This window comes from Bubalus bubalis, chromosome 1 (assembly GCF_019923935.1).
Source record: "Bubalus bubalis isolate 160015118507 breed Murrah chromosome 1, NDDB_SH_1, whole genome shotgun sequence".
Lineage (NCBI taxonomy): Eukaryota > Metazoa > Chordata > Mammalia > Artiodactyla > Bovidae > Bubalus > Bubalus bubalis.
The window spans coordinates 25,746,942-25,765,154 of record NC_059157.1 but is presented as its reverse complement, the minus strand read 5'-3'; the positions used below and the strand labels follow the sequence as shown (position 1 = coordinate 25,765,154).

General features: G+C 40.7%; 1 long non-coding RNA gene across 1 annotated transcript; it reads left to right on the top strand.

Moving 5' to 3' along the window:
• The first annotated feature begins 1,399 nt into the window (after positions 1-1,399).
• On the top strand, positions 1,400-17,394 carry LOC123332629. The gene is made up of 2 exons (XR_006549541.2): positions 1,400-1,458; positions 16,665-17,394. It is a non-coding gene; the product is annotated as an uncharacterized LOC123332629 (long non-coding RNA).
• Positions 17,395-18,213: the final 819 nt, after the last annotated feature.

Below are 18,213 nucleotides of genomic sequence, written 5' to 3'. Positions count from 1 at the left end.
CCAGGGATCAAACTGGCGTCCCCTGCATTAGAAGGCACATTCTTAACCACTGGACCACCAGGGAAGTCCCTATGATGCCCTTCTATTTCATTCTGAGAAGCAATAAGATCTGGAGTGGAAGGATGCCTCTGACATCCCCAGGTGAGAGAACACACCCACAACAAGCGTAGTTTCGGTGTTTTGTCATCCCCTAAACTGGTGCTCCCCAGCTTCTCCCCTCAGCTTCTCTCTGAGGATAGCAATGACCACAGCACTTGTTAAAAAAACTAATTCCCAAGTTTTGCCTCTCAAGTGTCTAGTTCAGTAAGCTTCTGGTGGGAACCAGGGAGCTCTCATTTTGATAAGCTGCCAGGATACTGTTATTATCAGGGCAGTTTAGGAAATGTGGAGTTAAAGTAGATTTTTTTTTGCACATTGCATTTCAAGGACCCTCTTTTAAGAATCAGGAGCACTGAAGGAGGCTGTGTAGATTGCATTCCTCCAGCCATGCTGGCTAGGAGGAGGTCTCTGGCAGGAGTGTGTGGAAAGGAAGAAATTTCACTCACTAAGAATGGTCTTTAATGTGGTTTCACTTGACTTCATATAGCAAGAGTCATATATAACACAGTAGCAGATCGAAAATTATCTTTAACATTTTAAAATTGCTTCCCAAGTGGTAAAATCACCTTGATTTTAGGGAAACTGTTGACTGGAGATGGCACAGCTGCAACCAATTTTTTATAAAGCCTATTATCTTGTCACAAAGATTAAATCCAGCTATGAGTTGTTTGTCTATGGTCATTAGAAAATGACCGTTTCTGAACGTGAAAGGATACTCATTTTATTTATTAAATGTTGTTAATGAGATGCTCCACTTTATTCAATTATACACCGTGAAGTTTTAGTCTTCTAAAGCAATTCATTTCCCCCTAGGATTTGCCTCCAGAAAACTGGGTTATGGATAGATGACTGCTGATTTTTCATGTGTCTTGAATGGACTTAGGTCATCACTACAGACTCTCCTTAACAATGTCAAACATCTTGTGACATAAATGTCCCAAAAATTGTGTTAATGATGCGCTTTCAGTTTCTTTGGGCATTGTTGTTGTTGCATTTAGTAGCTAAGTGTCTCTTTCTGACCCCATGGACTGTAGCCCACCAGGCTCCTCTGTCCATAAGATTTCCTAGGCAAGAATACTGGAGTGGGTTGCCATTTCCTTCTCCAGGGGATTTTCCTGACCCAGGGATCAAACCTAGGTCTCCTACATTGGCGGGGGGATTCTTCACCACTGAGTCACCAGGGAAGCTGGATCTTGGGCATGGAAGTCAATAAAGTGGATCTCCTCTTGAATCAGAAACACCTGATGATAGGCAAGTTTCCACACGTCATAAAAGGGCTGACTCAAGTGACAGGAATTACACCCCAGGTGGGGGATGACGTCTCAAAGGGAGAGGAAGCTTAAGCTACGTGCAGACAAGGTACGTCACTGTCATCAAAGGAAGGGAATAGACACAGGCAAACTGCAGATGGTGTTCTCTCTCTAGGCACCGTTTTCCAGTCTACCTGCTTCTTTGTATTTAAAGTGACCCAGAGAACACTTTGCACAGAGTCAGACACAACTGAAGTGACTTAGCAGCAGCAACAGCAGAGACCACTTTCGGTTAAAAAAGACTCTCTCTTTTATTTGCAAAACCAAACATATACATACCTCTGTCTCTGTATCCTTCTCTTCTCAGATAACTTGGCCAATATTTAATTGCCAGTGCACATTGTGGTAGCCTGTGTTGAGGGAGGGCTGGCAGTAGAAGACCGGGGAGCTGACGTAGATAGTACAGAGCCTGGCCCCTGGTTTTCACTCACTCAGCCCTTGTGTTCTGTATTGGAGAGAAAGCAAATCAGTGCTCTAATAATAAAAGCAAATCCCCAAAGTGCGGAATTCATAACAACATAATATTTCAAAACTAGGATTTACTTTTCGAAAGGGTTCAAAAGTGATCTGGCGCCTTTTTTTGTTGGTTTAAAGAGTTGGCCAGGAGACTGACGGAAGGGTTTTGGTTAAGAGGTTTGCTGGGCTAACGATCTCCCTTTTTTAAATTCAAAATATAAAGACATATCATCTCAGACCTTAGCGGGTGGGGGTGGGGAGGAGTGAAATCACGTGAGCCCATGCTTAGTGTCAGAGTTCAGATAAGAATTCAAAGTTTATAATAAGTCCGTAAACATCTGGAATCTCCCAAATCGGCCTGGCTGGGTGGCAAGAAAGGCTCTCACGAGACTTTTTGGAGTTATTTCCTGCTCTCAGCAGGACATCCATGCATAAATATCTTTCCCCAGTATGTCTCCACTTTTATTTCCAGGTAGAATGGGATGGGGAGGTATGATCAGAATGCAAAATGAGAAAACATACTTCATGTGTTTTAGTATTAGATGACTATTTCCATAACTTCACTCATAGGCCTTCAGTAGTCAATGAGATCTATCCGGCGATTTGTTTAAAATGTAATTTTCATAGACCTCACTACTTATGTACAGATTTGTATATATATATTTATGTATGAACACACACCAAATATATAGACAAATATAAACATGCACATGTATATATATACACACAAATACACATGTTTACTTATTTACTTTTTTATGTAAAATAAGAAAGTGTGAAGCATGGTCTTCAGAGATAAAGACACAAAAGTGCTACAATCTTTTTGTGTATCAGGAGAAAAACATGTGGTAGCACAATATATGAGGAGATATGATTTTACCTTTAGTAAAACTCACTCTAGGAAATTATAAGGCAGATTTTAAAGACTTCTTTCCCAGTGTGTCCAAAACACCAATATATCAACTGGCTTAATAGAGTAAAACATAGATTAAAAATAGCATTTTAAAATCTCAGAATTTCTCTGCAGTAAGGAGCACATGGTTCAAACCATAAAAAACTGCAAATACTAACATTTTTGGTTTACAGGGAAAGTTGGAAACTTACACCAGAAGTTTCATAGCCTGACTTCTGAATGCTGAGCCTTTGCCAATATACAACATTTATTTTTGGCTCCATGTGTGCTTACAGAGTTTGCTTATACCAAGTTTTATGTAGTCTTTGATTTTTATCCAAAAGATTTATTCAACACCCCTAATGAGCTCCCTTTTCAGACAGGTTAGTGGCCTCTTGATAGGGGCTGAAATGTTTGCACCAATCTAGCTCATTTTAAATAAACATATAAAACCAGGGATGGCAATGGAGAGAATACACAGGAACCCAGGGTTGGGGCCTCATGTCACAGCAGGAATGATTCATCAGTAAGGCAGTCAGAGTTCCCAGGGTAAATAATTTCCATTTCACCACTGGACTGGAAGATAAGGTTAGAGATAACTTTTAAAAAATTAAGTTTTAGGCTTACAGACTTAGAGAACAAACTTACGGTTGCCAGGGAGGAAGCATGGGAGGAAAGGATAGCTAGGGAGTTTGGGATGGATGTGTACACACTGCTACACTTAAAATGGATAACCAACAAGGACCTACTGTGCAGTACAGAGAACTCTGCTCAACCTTATGTGACAGGCTGGATGGGAGGGGAGTTTGGGGGAGAATGGATACATGGATATGTATGGCTGAGTCCCTTTGCTGTCCATCCAAAATTATCACAATGTTGTTAATTGGCTTCACTTCAATATAAAATAAATTTTTTTAAATTAAAATTTCCTACATCTTATATTTGGTAACGTCTTAGAAATATATATGTATTAAACTCTATTCTTCCTAGTCCCTAAAATATTTGAGTTAGGGAAAGAACTTACAAGTGGAGGAAAACTCTCCATGAGGATAAAATATTACGAAACTTGATTATGAAGCCTAATCATATCTAGTTAATGGAGGACAAAGAAATTTCTTACAAAAAGGCAAAAGTAACCAAACTCTAATTTTATTTTAAATTTACTGAGTCTAGTAATTCAGTTTTTCTAGGGATAAATCTAAAAGACCCTATACTTCTTAAATTTAATAAACAGTTAGTGAATAGTAGGTTGTGGTTAATAATTTATTCAACAAATATATCAAAGAAGTTCAAAAACAAGCAATCATGCTAATTTAGTTTGTTATCCAAAAGGTGTGGGGCTCACTATTCAAAGTAATGTTTCAATTTAGATAATAATCAGACCTCAGAATGTGTAACCCATCTATTAGACATGAGGGAAGTTGTACACAAGTTCTGGCCAAGCATTCAGTCATCAGCTATTAGTTATCTTATTTCTGTGGCAAGTACCATGCTAGGGAATGCATATGTAGAAATGAAAAGTTGAAACTAAGTCACTCATGGTCCAGTGAATGTCAGAATGTATAAAAGGTTATTGTATTATACCATGACAAGGGCCATGTCTCCCTAAGTGCCAGGCACTCTAAGAAAACATGGGAGTCATAAGACAGCAATCGCCTCAAAGAACTGGGAAAGGCCCCGAGGATGAGCTGACTTTCGAGTTGGGTCTTGGAGAATGAGCAGGTGTGTTTCTGATGAGGGAAGAGCTGGTCATTCTAGGCAAGGGAACTGCCTGTGCCAAGACTTGGAGTCTTAAAACCAGCAGATCTTTTAAGAAAGCTGAATGTTACTGAAGCATGTTGAACTTGTGCATGAGTACAAGGGCAGAAGATAGGATACGCGGGTAAATTCTCCCATGGTTTTCCAGTATCATCCTCATCTGTTCATTCCGTTTATAAAATAAGACTAAATGATCCCTGAGGTTCAACATTTTATGAGCCTATGAAAGGGAAAAAAATCCGATCTGAGTTGGAAAAAAGAGCTTGAGGGTGAATAAGGGTGTGGGATTGTTTCCATGAAAGTGAGGATTTGCAGCTGTCTCACACTAACTACATGGATTAAAAAAGAAAAAGAAAAAAAAAAAAGAGAGAGACATTTTTCTGTTCTTAGTACATATTGACATATGCCTCCAGCACTGTTTGGAAAGGAAAGAAGATGACAATTTTCCTTCCCAATCACAGATACTTTTTGTTTTGTTTTGTTTTCATTTTTCTTTTATTAGACTCCCTCTGCAAATGGAAAGGTTTTGTCCTGGTCTCATTCTTAGACAGAAAAGTATGTATTTTACAACTAGGCAATCGACTTCTAAGAACCAGTTTTCTGTCATGTCCAGACAGGCACATATACAGGGAACCAGGGCCCAAGTTCTGGGCAGCACTGCTCTGGATCAAGGTTCCTTGTGGACTTCAGAAACTAAAACTGGACCTCAGGTTACTGCGATGAGAGAAAAAACCTGGAAACCTGATAGACTGTTGAGAAATGAAAGAGACAGAGAAAACTATTTCCCATGTGGTACATAATCTCAATGAAAAACATAGAAATTGAAAAAATAAATTAGGTTGTCAAATCCAAAGATATGGAATTTTTCTCACACATCCCATTGAAAATTACCAAGAACACTTACATTCAAGAGGAGAGAAATGAGTCTGTTGTTTATTTAAATAATTGAAATTTAATGCAAAACCACAGGGACTTAGTTTAAACTTAAGCAGTAGGAAAAGATGATTACTTTTCCAAATGATAGTCCCTGAGAATATAGTTTTACAAGTAATGGAAATCAGAAAAAAAAAATTTTTTTTTCTGATCTTTTAAAACTTGAAGTGTATCTATTTTTAAAAATTTTAGTATTCTAAGTCCTGAAGAATACCTGAGATGTTTCGCTTCTCTGAGATTCGTAATTAAAGACTACTGATGACTTGGACATAAGCAATTTCATCCTGTACTCTCAGATAGGAAACTTCTGCATTTCTCTGTTCTCATGCCTTTCAGAGTATGCTTCATTCACACTTTCATCCACCCAAAGCTTTAGTTCAGTTCAGTCGCTCAGTCATGTCTAATTCTTTGTGACCGCATGGACTGCAGCATGCCAGGCCTCCCTATCCATCACCAACTCCCGGAGCTTGCTAAAACTCATGTCCATCTCATCCTCTGTCATCCCCTTCTCAACCCAAAACCCATGAACACTTACATTCACGAGGAGAGAAATGAGTCTGTAGCCACCTTTAAAAACTCGTAAAATTTTAATTATTTTTGGCTGTGCTAGGTCTTCGTTGCTGTGCATTGGCTTCAGTAGTTGTGGCACACAGGCTTAGGTGCCCCTTGGCATGTGAGATCTTCCTGGACCAGGAAATGAACCCATGTCCCCTGCATTGGCAGGAGGATTCTTAACCACTGGACCACTAGAGAAGCCTGCTTAAGCATCTTTTAAGATCAAATTCAAACCATCTCCCCTGTAAAATGTCTATTTGATCATCTCTGCTTGAATAGTTGTTTTCTGCTCAGAAATTCTTCATTGCGTATTACCCATCACTTAACTGGCAATTAACCCTGTGCTTGCTCTTTCTTTATGATCCTGAATCTTGTGTTGTCAACTCTCAGCATGAGCAGGTATTTGTGTCTAACTTCCTCAACAGGGTTCATTGCTCCTTGAGGACAGGGACCTTTTCTTCTGGCACCTTTACAGAATTGAGTTCAGTAAATATTTGGTGATTTGAATAATTGGTTAATTCACCAAACGTTTACCAGGCAGCCACCAAGTGAAATGAACTAACATAGACCCTGTGTCTTTTTCCAGCTTTGTCAGGAAGGCTGACAGTAAATCCACAATCAGTAAAATGTGAAGATCTTAAGCCTTATACATGAGTTGCTTATTTCTACAAATGAAGAATTCTGGGTCCTGACTTCATTTTTGTTGGTGATTCCCTCAAGCCTCACATGGACCCTCCAGGTTCACATTATGCTTATTTCCCAGCAGTCTTGCTGACATGAGCTGTCTTTTCTCTACAGTCCCTACAAAAATCTCATTTCACTTGGTTGGCTCTGATTGGATGATGAGAAAATTTCTACTCCTCCCCGTGTTTAAGTGATGGGACAGAATGAAAGAGGTGGATAGGTTTGGGTGGTGTTGATAAAAAAACAAAACCAAAAAACTATTGTTCTGTTGACAGAAAAACAAACCATTGTTCTGTGACCAGGACAAATGTAAATTAATACTGAGTAACAAAATAACATATCTGCTATAACTTTCTGGCTCACTATGTAAAAGTTGAAACTACTCTCTAATGTAATGAAATTAATGGCTTTTCCTTTAAAAAGAAAAGAAACAGCTATGTGTCTTTTCTAAAATTTTTTCTTAGTAGTCACAAAACCCCAAAACACAACAGGAATAAGAACAAATGTACCAGTTTTGAGATGCTCTCAAATATGGAATACAAAAATATTGGTGTTTTTTCTTTGTAGCAATTTAACTTGTTTCTTAAAATTCACTCAGGACAACATTACCATCAATTAAAAGGCAGACTGTTTCAGGATAGGTGAAAAAAATTCAATACTGTAGCCATTAGCTACAAGTCACTATTCATATACAAACTACAATTAAATACAGTTGAAAATTCAATAGCATTCACATTCATCACATTGCAAGTATTCAGTGGCCACATGTGGCTAACAGGTTGGACAGTGCAGATGAAGACTATTTCCAAGGTGGCAGGACAGTCTATGTGCAACAATGATTTAAACTATGATACTTACATCCAGAATTTTATCACAGGTTTAGGACAACTAAATCACAGATTTAGGACAACTTAAACAGGTAAAAGCGAATTCTGAGCCAGTTACAAAGAAAGACTTGAGATTTTTTACTTTTCTCTCCTTAGAATCTAGATGACTTTCAGTTTTCTGAGATTGGCTGGATGCCCTTCAGTGGCTATTGTTAATTGTCCCATCCTGGTGCGACAGCTGAGTCCTTTGTGGCTGGACCCTAGGGTCTCCAGTGAGCAGTCAGTATTCATTCATCTCCATCTCCTACTGGAATAGAACGTTCCCTCAACTCATCTTTATCGTTGATTTGCTTTGCTGAAGCCACCATTTTGCACATATGTAGTTGGAGCCAAAGTTATTTGCTCCTGGGGCTTCCCAGGTGGTGCTAGCAGTGAAGAACCTACCTGCCAATGCAAGAGACAAAAGAGATGTGGGTTTGATCCCTGAGTTGGGAAGATCCCCTGGAGGAGGGCTTGGCAACCTGCTCCAGTATTCTTGCCTGGAGAATGCCATGGACAGGGGACCCTGGCAGGGCTACAGTCCATGGGGTTGCAAAGAGTCGGACACGACTGTAGTGACTTAGCACGCACGCACTGCTGCTGGGACCACAGGTACACAGTGGCTCTTCCTACTGCCACCATGGTCAGCACAGCTTTCCCATTGAATCTTTTTCTTTCTTGTGGAGATACAATTGAGGTACAACATTGTGTAAGTTTGAGGGGTACAACAGTGCTGATTTGATACATTTCTGTGTTGCCTCCCTAGCCTCAGTTCACACTTCAATCACATGACACAATTATCACTTTTGTGTGTGTGTGGTAAAAGAAATTAAGACTTAGTCTCTTAGTAACTTTGAAGTTTATAAATACAGTGTTATTGCCAATAACACATTGAATCTTTTTGAAAGGGGCAGAAACAGAAAAATCAGATCAAGAGCATACACTTGGATAACTCTGGTCCCCTTTGTGCTTCTGGGCTTTTTAGGGGATGAGGCACGCCAGGGATCTCTGTGCAGATTTTCATACCCCAGACCAGGGCTTTGTGGTTGCTTTCCAGAGAGTGAGAAAGAAGAGCAAAGGAGAATACACTTTGTCCAAGAGAATCCCTTACTATTTGCCTGGGCGGGTGAGGGCTGGCTGAGGAGTGCAATCAAGCCCTGGAAGACTGGGAGCATGCTTCTGCGGTCAGTCAGTGCCTATATTTCTCCAATTCGACAGTCCAACCTACCAGTCCTGGATTCTCCTAGGTCAGCTTTTCCTTAGGAGCCCAATATTTCTTTTGTGTACAAATCGCCTGAGTCCCTAAAGACAAAGCCTTTGCATGCTTCACCTACAGCACACTTCCTGGCACCTGGTGACGCTGAAACACTTGGGACCTTTTGCTGACACAGATTTGCCTTTGAGAGCTCTCACTGTACCGTTTTACATTTTCAGTCATCCCATTCAAATGTGTCAATGTCCTTATAAAGTGACTGCTTGAAGCATTTCCAAAAGTAACTTAACTCTTTTAATTTGAAAATATAGGATATAGGAAAAGGCAGATTTTCCATAATTGAATAAATTAAAATCATTTAAAAGGGATTTTGTATAACAGCTTCACTGAGTTGTAATTGACTAGCACTAAGGTCATTGTAATTGACTAGTTCTATAGCTGGATAGGTTTTGACACATATGGAAACAACACAATCGAGAGTGAATCACTACCCACAGTTTCCTTGTGCCCTTTGTCATCTCTGACTCTTTTTCTCTCTACTCTCCTCCAGCTAACCCCCTCCCAGTCCCCAGACAACCACTATTCTGCTTTCTGTCATTATAAATTAATTTGTATTTTCTCGAGTTTTATATAAATAGAATTATACAGTGTCTAGTCTTTGTGTGTATGTGTGTGGGTGGGTGAGAGTCTGGCTTCTTTCATGCAGCGTAAGTATTTTGACATTCACACATGTTGTATGAGAAAATAGCTCATTTTTAAAAAATTGCTGAATAGTATTCAATTGTATGGTTATGTTACAATTTCTATATCCACTCACCTGGCAATGGACATTTGGGTTATTTCTAGTTTTTGCCTGTTATAAATAAGCATGCTATGAGCATTCATGTACCAATCTTTGTATAGACATATTCTTTTGTTTCTTTTGGTTAAATACCTGGAAGTGTGTTTTCCTGAAAGTTTTACTTATGTTTTAGATTCGAAGGATTCTTTAACAAAAGAAACCACTTTCATCACACACAACAAACAAATTTGATATTTAATAGAGGATTATTTGACTTAATTACAATATACAGTCATTAAGAGAAGAGAAATAAAAACAATAGAGAAAAGTAACAGCATATACATCATCAAAGTGGGCTGAACAACATTCAGAGTTAAACAGCCCTGGGAAGTCCCTGGTTAACAGCAATGTGGAGTTCCAATCGGGAAATGTCCTGAGCAACGTGTCCACACCATGACAGACTTCGGATTGCAGTTTGGGGCACTCAGGCTTATAATCCCAGGCTGAAAACTGGTATCGTCATCAGTTTGTACGCAAAAATGCAGTTGTTTTTTTTTTAACTTTTACAATGCTGTTTGTTTCACCTTGTGAGTTGCAGGATTTTATTAGCCCCTGGGAGATTTGACAGACCTCTAGTTGCTCAAGAATTCTAAGACCCACTCCCTTTCTCTTCTAAAGTGCTGCCTGACTTGCTAAGCTTGCATGCGGGCACGGAATCAGGGTCAGAAGCCTGCTTTCCTGCTTCTGAAGCCTGAACAAGACTTCCTCCATTTAAAATTCCCTAACAGGGTGGAATAGCTGAGTCAAATGGAAGGTATATGTTTAACTATTTAAGAGATTACCACACTGTTTTCCAAAGCGTTTGCACCATTTTACATTCCCAATAGCAGTGTGTTAGAATTCTAGTTGCTGAACATCTTTGCCAACATGTGACATGGTTAATCTTTTGAATTTTAGCCATTTTTATAGGTGTGAGGTGGTATCTTATTATGTCTTAATTTGCATTTCTGCATTGACTAATTATTTTGAGCAAACTTTTATGTGCTTACTTGCTGTTCATGTATCTTCTTTGAAGTGCCTATTCAAAATTTTTGCCCATTTTAATTTACAATTTTTTCCAGTTTTACTGAAATACAATTAATATATAACATTGTATAAGTTTAAGGGGTTCAGTGTGATGATTTGCTTCCTGTCTATACTGTGAAATGCTTACTGTAATAAGGATAGTTATATCTTTGACTTGCTTCTGACCTTTGGGAGAAAACTTTCAATCTTTCATCACTGAGTATGACATTAGCTATAGTTTTGTAGATGCCCTTTATCAAATGAATAAGTTCCAGTCCATTTCCAGTTTGCTGAGAGTTTTTTTTTTTAATCTGAAATGGATGTTGGATTTTGTCAAATGATTTTTCTGTATCTATTGAGATGATATTAAAAGGTTTTTTTCAGGGCTTCTAGCTAAAAAAGGCAAAATGGCTGTCTGGGGAGGCCTTACAAATAGCTGTGAAAAGAAGAGAAGTGAAAAACAAAGGAGAAAAGGAAAGATATAAACATCTGAATGCAGAGTTCCAAAGAATAGCAAGAAGAGATAAGAAAGCCATCTTCAGAGACCAATGCAAAGAAATAGAGGAAAACAACAGAATGGGAAAGACTAGAGATCTCTTCAAGAAAATTTGAGATACCAAGGGAACATTTCATGCAAAGATGGGCTCGATAAAGGACAGAAATGGTATGGACCTAACAGAAGCAGAAGATATTAAGAAGAGGTGGCAAGAATACACAGAAGAACTGTACAAAAAAGATCTTCATGACCCAGATAATCAAGATGGTGTGATCACTGACCTAGAGCCAGACATCCTGGAATGTGAAGTCAAGTGGGCCTTAGAAAGCATCACTGTGAACAAAGCTAGTGGAGGTGATGGAATTCCAGTTGAGCTATTCCAAATCCTGAAAGATGATGCTGTGAAAGTGCTGCACTCAATAGGCCAGCAAATTTGGAAAACTCAGCAGTGGCCACAGGACTGGAAAGGGTCAGTTTTCATTTCAATCCCAAAGAAAGGCAATGCCAAAGAATGCTCAAACTACCGCACAACTGCACTCATCTCACAGGCTAGTAAAGTAATGCTCAAAATTCTCCAAGCCAGGCTTCAGCAATACGTGAACCGTGAACTTCCAGATGTTCAAGCTGGTTTTAGAAAAGGCAGAGGAACCAGAGATCAAATTGCCAACATCTGCTGGATCATCGAAAAAGCAAGAGAGTTCCAGAAAAACATCTATTTCTGCTTTATTGACTATGCCAAAGCCTTTGACTGTGTGGATCACAATAAACTGTGGAAAATTCTTCAAGAGATGGGAATACCAGACCACCTGACCTGCCTCTTGAGAAATTTGTATGCAGGTCAGGAAGCAACAGTTAGAACTGGACATGGAACAACAGACTGGTTCCCAATAGGAAAAGGAGTACGTCAAGGCTGTATATTGTCACCCTGCTTATTTAACTTATATGCAGAGTACATCATGAGAAACGCTGGACTGGAAGAAGCACAAGCTGGAATCAAGATTGCCGGGAGAAATATCAATAACCTCAGATATGCAGATGACACCACCCTTATGGCAGAAAGTGAAGAGGAACTAAAGAGCCTCTTGATGAAAGTGAAAGAGGAGAGTGAAAAAGTTGGCTTAAAGTTCAACATTCAGAAAATGAAGATCATGGCATCTGGTCCCATCACTTCATGGGAAATAGATGGGGAGACAGTGGAAACAGTGTCAGACTTTAATTTTCTGGGCTCCAAAATTACTGCAGATGGTGACTGCAGCCATGAAATTAAAAGATGCTTACTCCTTGGAAGGAAAGTTATGACCAACCTAGATAGCATATTCAAAAGCAGAGACATTACTTTGCCAACAAAGGTTCGTCTAGTCAAGGCTATGGTTTTTCCAGTGGTCATGTATGGATGTGAGAGTTGGACTGTGGAGAAGGCTGAGCGCCAAAGATTTGATGCTTTTGAACTGTGGTGTTGGAGAAGACTCTTGAGAGTCCCTTGGACTGCAAGGAGATCCAACCAGTCCATTCTGAAGGAGATCAGCCCTGGCATTTCTTTGGAAGGAATGATGCTGAAGCTGAAACTCCAGTACTTTGGCCACCTCATGTGAAGAGTTGGCTCATTGGAAAAGACTCTGATGCTGGAAGGGACTGGGGGCAAGAGGAGAAGGGGACAACAGAGGATGAGATGGCTGGATGGCATCACTGACTCGATGGACGTGAGTCTGAGTGAATTCTGGGAGTTGGCGATGGACAGGGAGGCCTGGCGTGCTGTGATTCATGGGGTCGCAAAGAGTCGGACACGAATGAGCGACTGATCTGATCTGATCTGATCTGAGGGTGGCATAGTGGTAAAGAATCTGCCTGCCCATGCAGGAGACACAAGTTTGATCCATGACCCAGGAAGATCCCATGTGTCAAGGAGCAACTAAACCTGTGGGTCACAACTGTTTAACTTGTGCTCTAGAGCCAGGGAGCCGCAAATACTGAAGCCCGCATGCCCTGGAGCCGGTGCTCAGCAACAAGAGAAGCTACCACAATGAGAAGCCTGCGCTGAAACTGGAGAGTGGGCCCCAGTCACCACAACTAGAGAAAGGCCTGCACAGCAGTGAAGACCCAACACAGCCAACAAATAAACTAATAAAATTAATTTTTTTAAAAGAGAGGGTTTTTTTTTTTAGTCTAATACTATGGTGAATTACACTGATTTTTGATTATTAAAAAAGCTTGCCTACCTGGGGTAAATAGGGTTTTTATTTTTTTTAATTTAATTTTTATTTTATGTTAGAATTGATAGAGTTTTTAAAACAGAAATTAATCAAGTTGGGTTTGAGTTTAATCTACTTGACTGTTATCACAGCACAGTGTATTAACTCATGAAAGATTTTTTTCTAAGATTTTTTCAAAAACTCAAAACTTAATTTTTCAGAGTGAAATAACCTTGAAATAGATAAATTTGTAATGATCATTAGATTGCCAAGGTTAAATGCAATGTGTTCTACTTTTCAGTCTTCTTAGAAATGAGAAAATATTAAAAGTGTCTACTTTTCATGAGTTGTTAGGCATTTCTGAACATACAATTTTTCCAGGCTACTGCTGCTGCTGCTGCTAAGTCACTTCAGTCGTGTCCGACTCTGTGCAACCCTATAGATGGCAGCCCACCAGGCTCCCCCGTCCCTGAGATTCTCCAGGCAAGAACACTGGAGTGGGTGGCCATTTCCTTCTCCAATGCATGAAAGTGAAAAGTGAAAGTGAAGTCGCTCAGTCATGTCTGACCCTCAGCAACCCCATGGACTACAGCCTACCAGGCTCCTCCATCCATGGGATTTTCCAGGCAAGAGTATTGGAGTGGGGTGCCATTGCCTTCTCCGTTTTTCAGCCTAGGGACAACTAATTTGCAAGATTCCGTACATTTACACAACTCTCCTCCCGCCTCTATTTTGTAAGAACATTGGCTGGGAACCAGCGTAAACCCACTCCCTTTGGGAATCATTTTTTCTCCAAGGAGGCTGCAAGAACCCTGCTCTGGGTGTTGCTGGTAGTCCACAGGGGGTGACATAAAAAGATTAAACAGTAATATCACCCATTAGCTACTGCTCCCAGAGAGATGCACAGGAAATATTCACTATCAAATTTCAGTTGAAACTCAGAGCAGGAGATGACTGTTCTCATCAGAAGGGAATTAAAAGACTCCCCCAGGCCTCAGAGGCAGTAAGGCTGATGGTACCACTGAGCAAGTTGCCAAAGTGAGAAGGCAAACAATGAGCTTCCTGACTGGGGACACTGAGCCCACAGCCATCAGCTGTTTCGTTAACCAGTAAATCAGGCTAAGCAGGCTGGATGGAATCCAAGGCTTTGGAAGAAATGGCATGATCAAGACTTCATCCTCAGGGATGTTAACCAAGTACCTAAGCAAAGACTAGGAATATTTGCAGTACAATGGCTAACAGTGTAGGATTTCAGAATAGGGAGACAGTGTCCGAATATTGCCCACTCAATTTCTGACCTATGTCTCTTTCTATTTTCCTTCTGAGCCTCCTTCAGCTTTCTTGTTTGGGTTATTGAGAGGCAAGGTACAAAAGGCAACTAGCACATTACTGATGCATCAGTTCAGTTCAGTTTGCAACCCCATGGACTGCAGCACGCCAGGCCTCCCTGTCCATTACTCAAGCTCATGTCTATTGAGTTGGTGATACCATCCAACCATCTCACCCTCAGTTGTCCCCTTCTCCTCCTGCCTTCAATCTTTCCCAGTGTCAGGGTCTTTTCCAGTGAGTCAGTTCTTCACATCAGGTGGTCAATGCATTGGAGTTTCAATATCAGTCCTTCCAATGAATATTCAGGACTGATTTCCTTTAGGATGGACTGGTTGGATCGCCTTGCTGTCTACCCTCTCAAGAGTCTTCTCCAACACCACAGTTCAAAAGCATCAATTCTTTGGCACTCAGTTTTCTTTATAGTCCAACTTTCACATCCATACGTGACTACTGGAAAAACCATAGCTTTGACTAGATGGACCTTTGTTGGCAAAGTAATGTCTCTATTTTTTAATATGTTGCCTAGGTTGGTCATAATTTTCTTCCAAGGAGTCTTTTAATTTCATGGCTGCAGTCACCATCTGCAGTGAGTTTGCTGCTACTGCTGCTAAGTCACTTCAGTCGTGTCCGACTCTGTGCGACCCCATAGACGGTAGCCCACCCGGCTCCCCCGTCCCTGGGATTCTCTAGGCAAGAACACTGGAGTGGGTTGCCATTTCCTTCTCCAATGCATGAAAGTGAAAAGGGAAAGTGAAGTTTGGAGCCCAAAAAAATGAAGTCTGTCACTGTTTCCAATGGTTCCCCATCTATTTGCCATGAAGTGATGGGACCAGATGCCATGAACTTAGTTTTCTGAATGTTGAGCTTTAAGCCAACTTTTTCACTCTCCTCTTTCCCTTTCAGCAAGAGGCTCTTTAGTTCTTCTTTGCTTTCTGCCGTAAGGGTAGTGTCACCTGTGTACCTGAAGTTATTGATATTTCTCCTGGCAATCTTGAGTCTTCATCAGCCCAGTGTTTCTCCCTGCATGCATGCTGAGCTGCTTCAGTCATGTACAACATAGTTGTAAAGGAGGAAGATGCCATTCATCATCGAAGTGACTTCTAGGGATGGATTTTGTTCCATAGGAAGATTCTTTGTGTTGCCCGAGACTTTGTCAACAAAGGTCCGTCTAGTCAAAGTTATGGCTTTTCCAGTAGTCATGTATGGATGTGAGAGTTGGACTATAAAGAAAGCTGAGTGCCAAAGAATTGATGCTTTTGAACTGTGGTGATGGAGAAGACTCTTGTGAGGGTGGATAGCAAGGTGATCCAACCAGTCCGTCCTAAAGGAAATCAGTCCTGAATATTCATTGGAAGGACTGATGCTGAAACTCCAATACTTTGACTTGCAGAGCAAGTTGACTTGCTCTGCACCCCGCAGAACTTGGAATTCCCAAAGCAAACTGGATGTAAAGGAGTAGAGAAGTGAATGTAAGCGAGAAAACCAGAAGTAAGAAGTAAGGCTGGTTGAAGGGCCAGTGAGAACCCCTGGGGTGAATGCCCTGCACTTCAACAGCAGGAATGCCTGAAGTTTTAAGTAAAAATTTTATTAACCTTCCCTGTATATTGCACAGGTATGCAAAATTGAAACTTCATTTCTCTATAAGAACTAAATTTTGTGTGTCCTTTTTTTTTTAATGAACAGTGACAAAAATAATCTGATTCAGGGTTAGCTCAGTTAGGGTAAAATTCCATAGATGGTGGTGATCAATGATTCAATCATTTCCTGCATACTAAGTTGCTTCAGTCATGTCCAACTCTTTGCAACCCTATGGACTGTAGTCCACCAGATTCCTCTGTCCATGGGATTTCCCAGGCAAGAATACTGGAGTGGGGATTGTCATGCCCTCCTCCAGGGGATCTTCCTGACCCAGGGATCGAACCCACGTCTCTTATGTCTCCTGCATTGGCTGGTGGGTTCTTTATCACTAGTGCCACCTGAGATTTTGCCCTCACTCATTGCCTATGCTTCCTCAACTCTTTTCCTCCTTTCTGCCCAGGCAGTGACCTGAGTTCCAGAATGAAGAGACTTTAACAATCATCCAGGCCAGGAGAAGAGGATGCTGGGTCCTCAGTCAGCCTGTGTCCATCTCTGAAATGATGCTGAGCTTCACCTTCTCCCATCTGCCTCTAGATGTACCTGCTTGTGCTCAAGGGACCACTGTTCTCCCAATAACCCTCCTGATGATCTGTTCCATGCAGGCCACTCTGGGTCCTGCTCACTGGGATGGAGATCCCAGGTTCCTTCACGTCCCCTGGCCTGGGTGTCATCTTCACCCCGCTCTCAGGGGCTGTCACAGTTCTCTGTCTCTGTCCCCATGAAACCCTGGCAGCCCCTGAGGCTGCCCTTGGGCCAGCTGTCTGGGCATATCTCAGATTTTGCTGCTGCTACTTTCTCTAAGAGACTTGCAGGCTTCCCAGGCTTTGCTTTGAAAGGGAAGAGCTAGTCCTTTCCCACCTTGGGTTCTCTAAACCCATCTTGGATTTCCAGTTGTCTTCACCACTGGACTCAGCCTAGGCGGGAAGTGAAGCATCACTCACAGACTCACCCTCCGCCTCTTTGCTCCCCTTTGAAGTTCTTTCCCACGGCAGGAAAAGTCTTTCATCCTCTTCCTGTGTGGCTGAATATGGACTCTTCATCCTTCTCTTCACCATATATTGTTTGAGGGTAAACTTATGTTTTTCTCCCTCGGGCTTTGGATGTTGATAATTAAAGCTCTGTTTTTGGAATCGAGAAATCGTTTTTTTCCAGGTATTGTGGCTCTCGGCTCAACTCTCTGCTATTCAAGGGCTTTTGAGGTCTAATTTTTATCCAACCTCCTTTTAAGTGAAAAGTACTATAGCTGCTTGAGTAGTGGGAGAAAAGATAATGGTAAAAGGAAATGTAAGGAAATAATTCATATCTCAAATATGAATATGAATAATTCATGTCTCAAATACTATTCACTACATTGATATGTGTTTTCAGATTGGTAGTACTGTGCTGGGTGATGTGAAATAAGCAATCCTAAAAATTAAAACAATATATCCTCAGTATCATTATATATCATCTCAAATATTTGGTCTGAGATGTTTTATGAAGAACTAGAGGAAGAATTGAGTTACAAGTCTAAGATGACAAGCGATGATAGAGAGGCAATGGGACCCTAAAGCCCATGTTGAATTTCTTCCTCATATAAAAATCTGCAGAAAAATTGAAAAAGATACATGTATCCCACTGTTCATTGCAGCACTATTTAAAATAGCTAGAACATGGAAGCAACCTAGATGTCCATCAACAGATGAATGGATAAAGAAGTTGTGGTATATATACACAATGGAATATTACTCAGCCATAAAATGAATGCATTTGAGTCCGTTCTAATTGGGTGGATGAACCTAGAACCTTTTATACAGAGTGAAGTGAGTCAGAATGAGAAAGATAAATATCGTATATGGAATCCAGAAAAATGGTACCAAAGAATTTATTTTCAGGGCAGCAATGGAGAAACAGACATAGAGAATAGACTTATGGACATGGGGAGAGGGGAGGAGAGGGTGAGATGTATG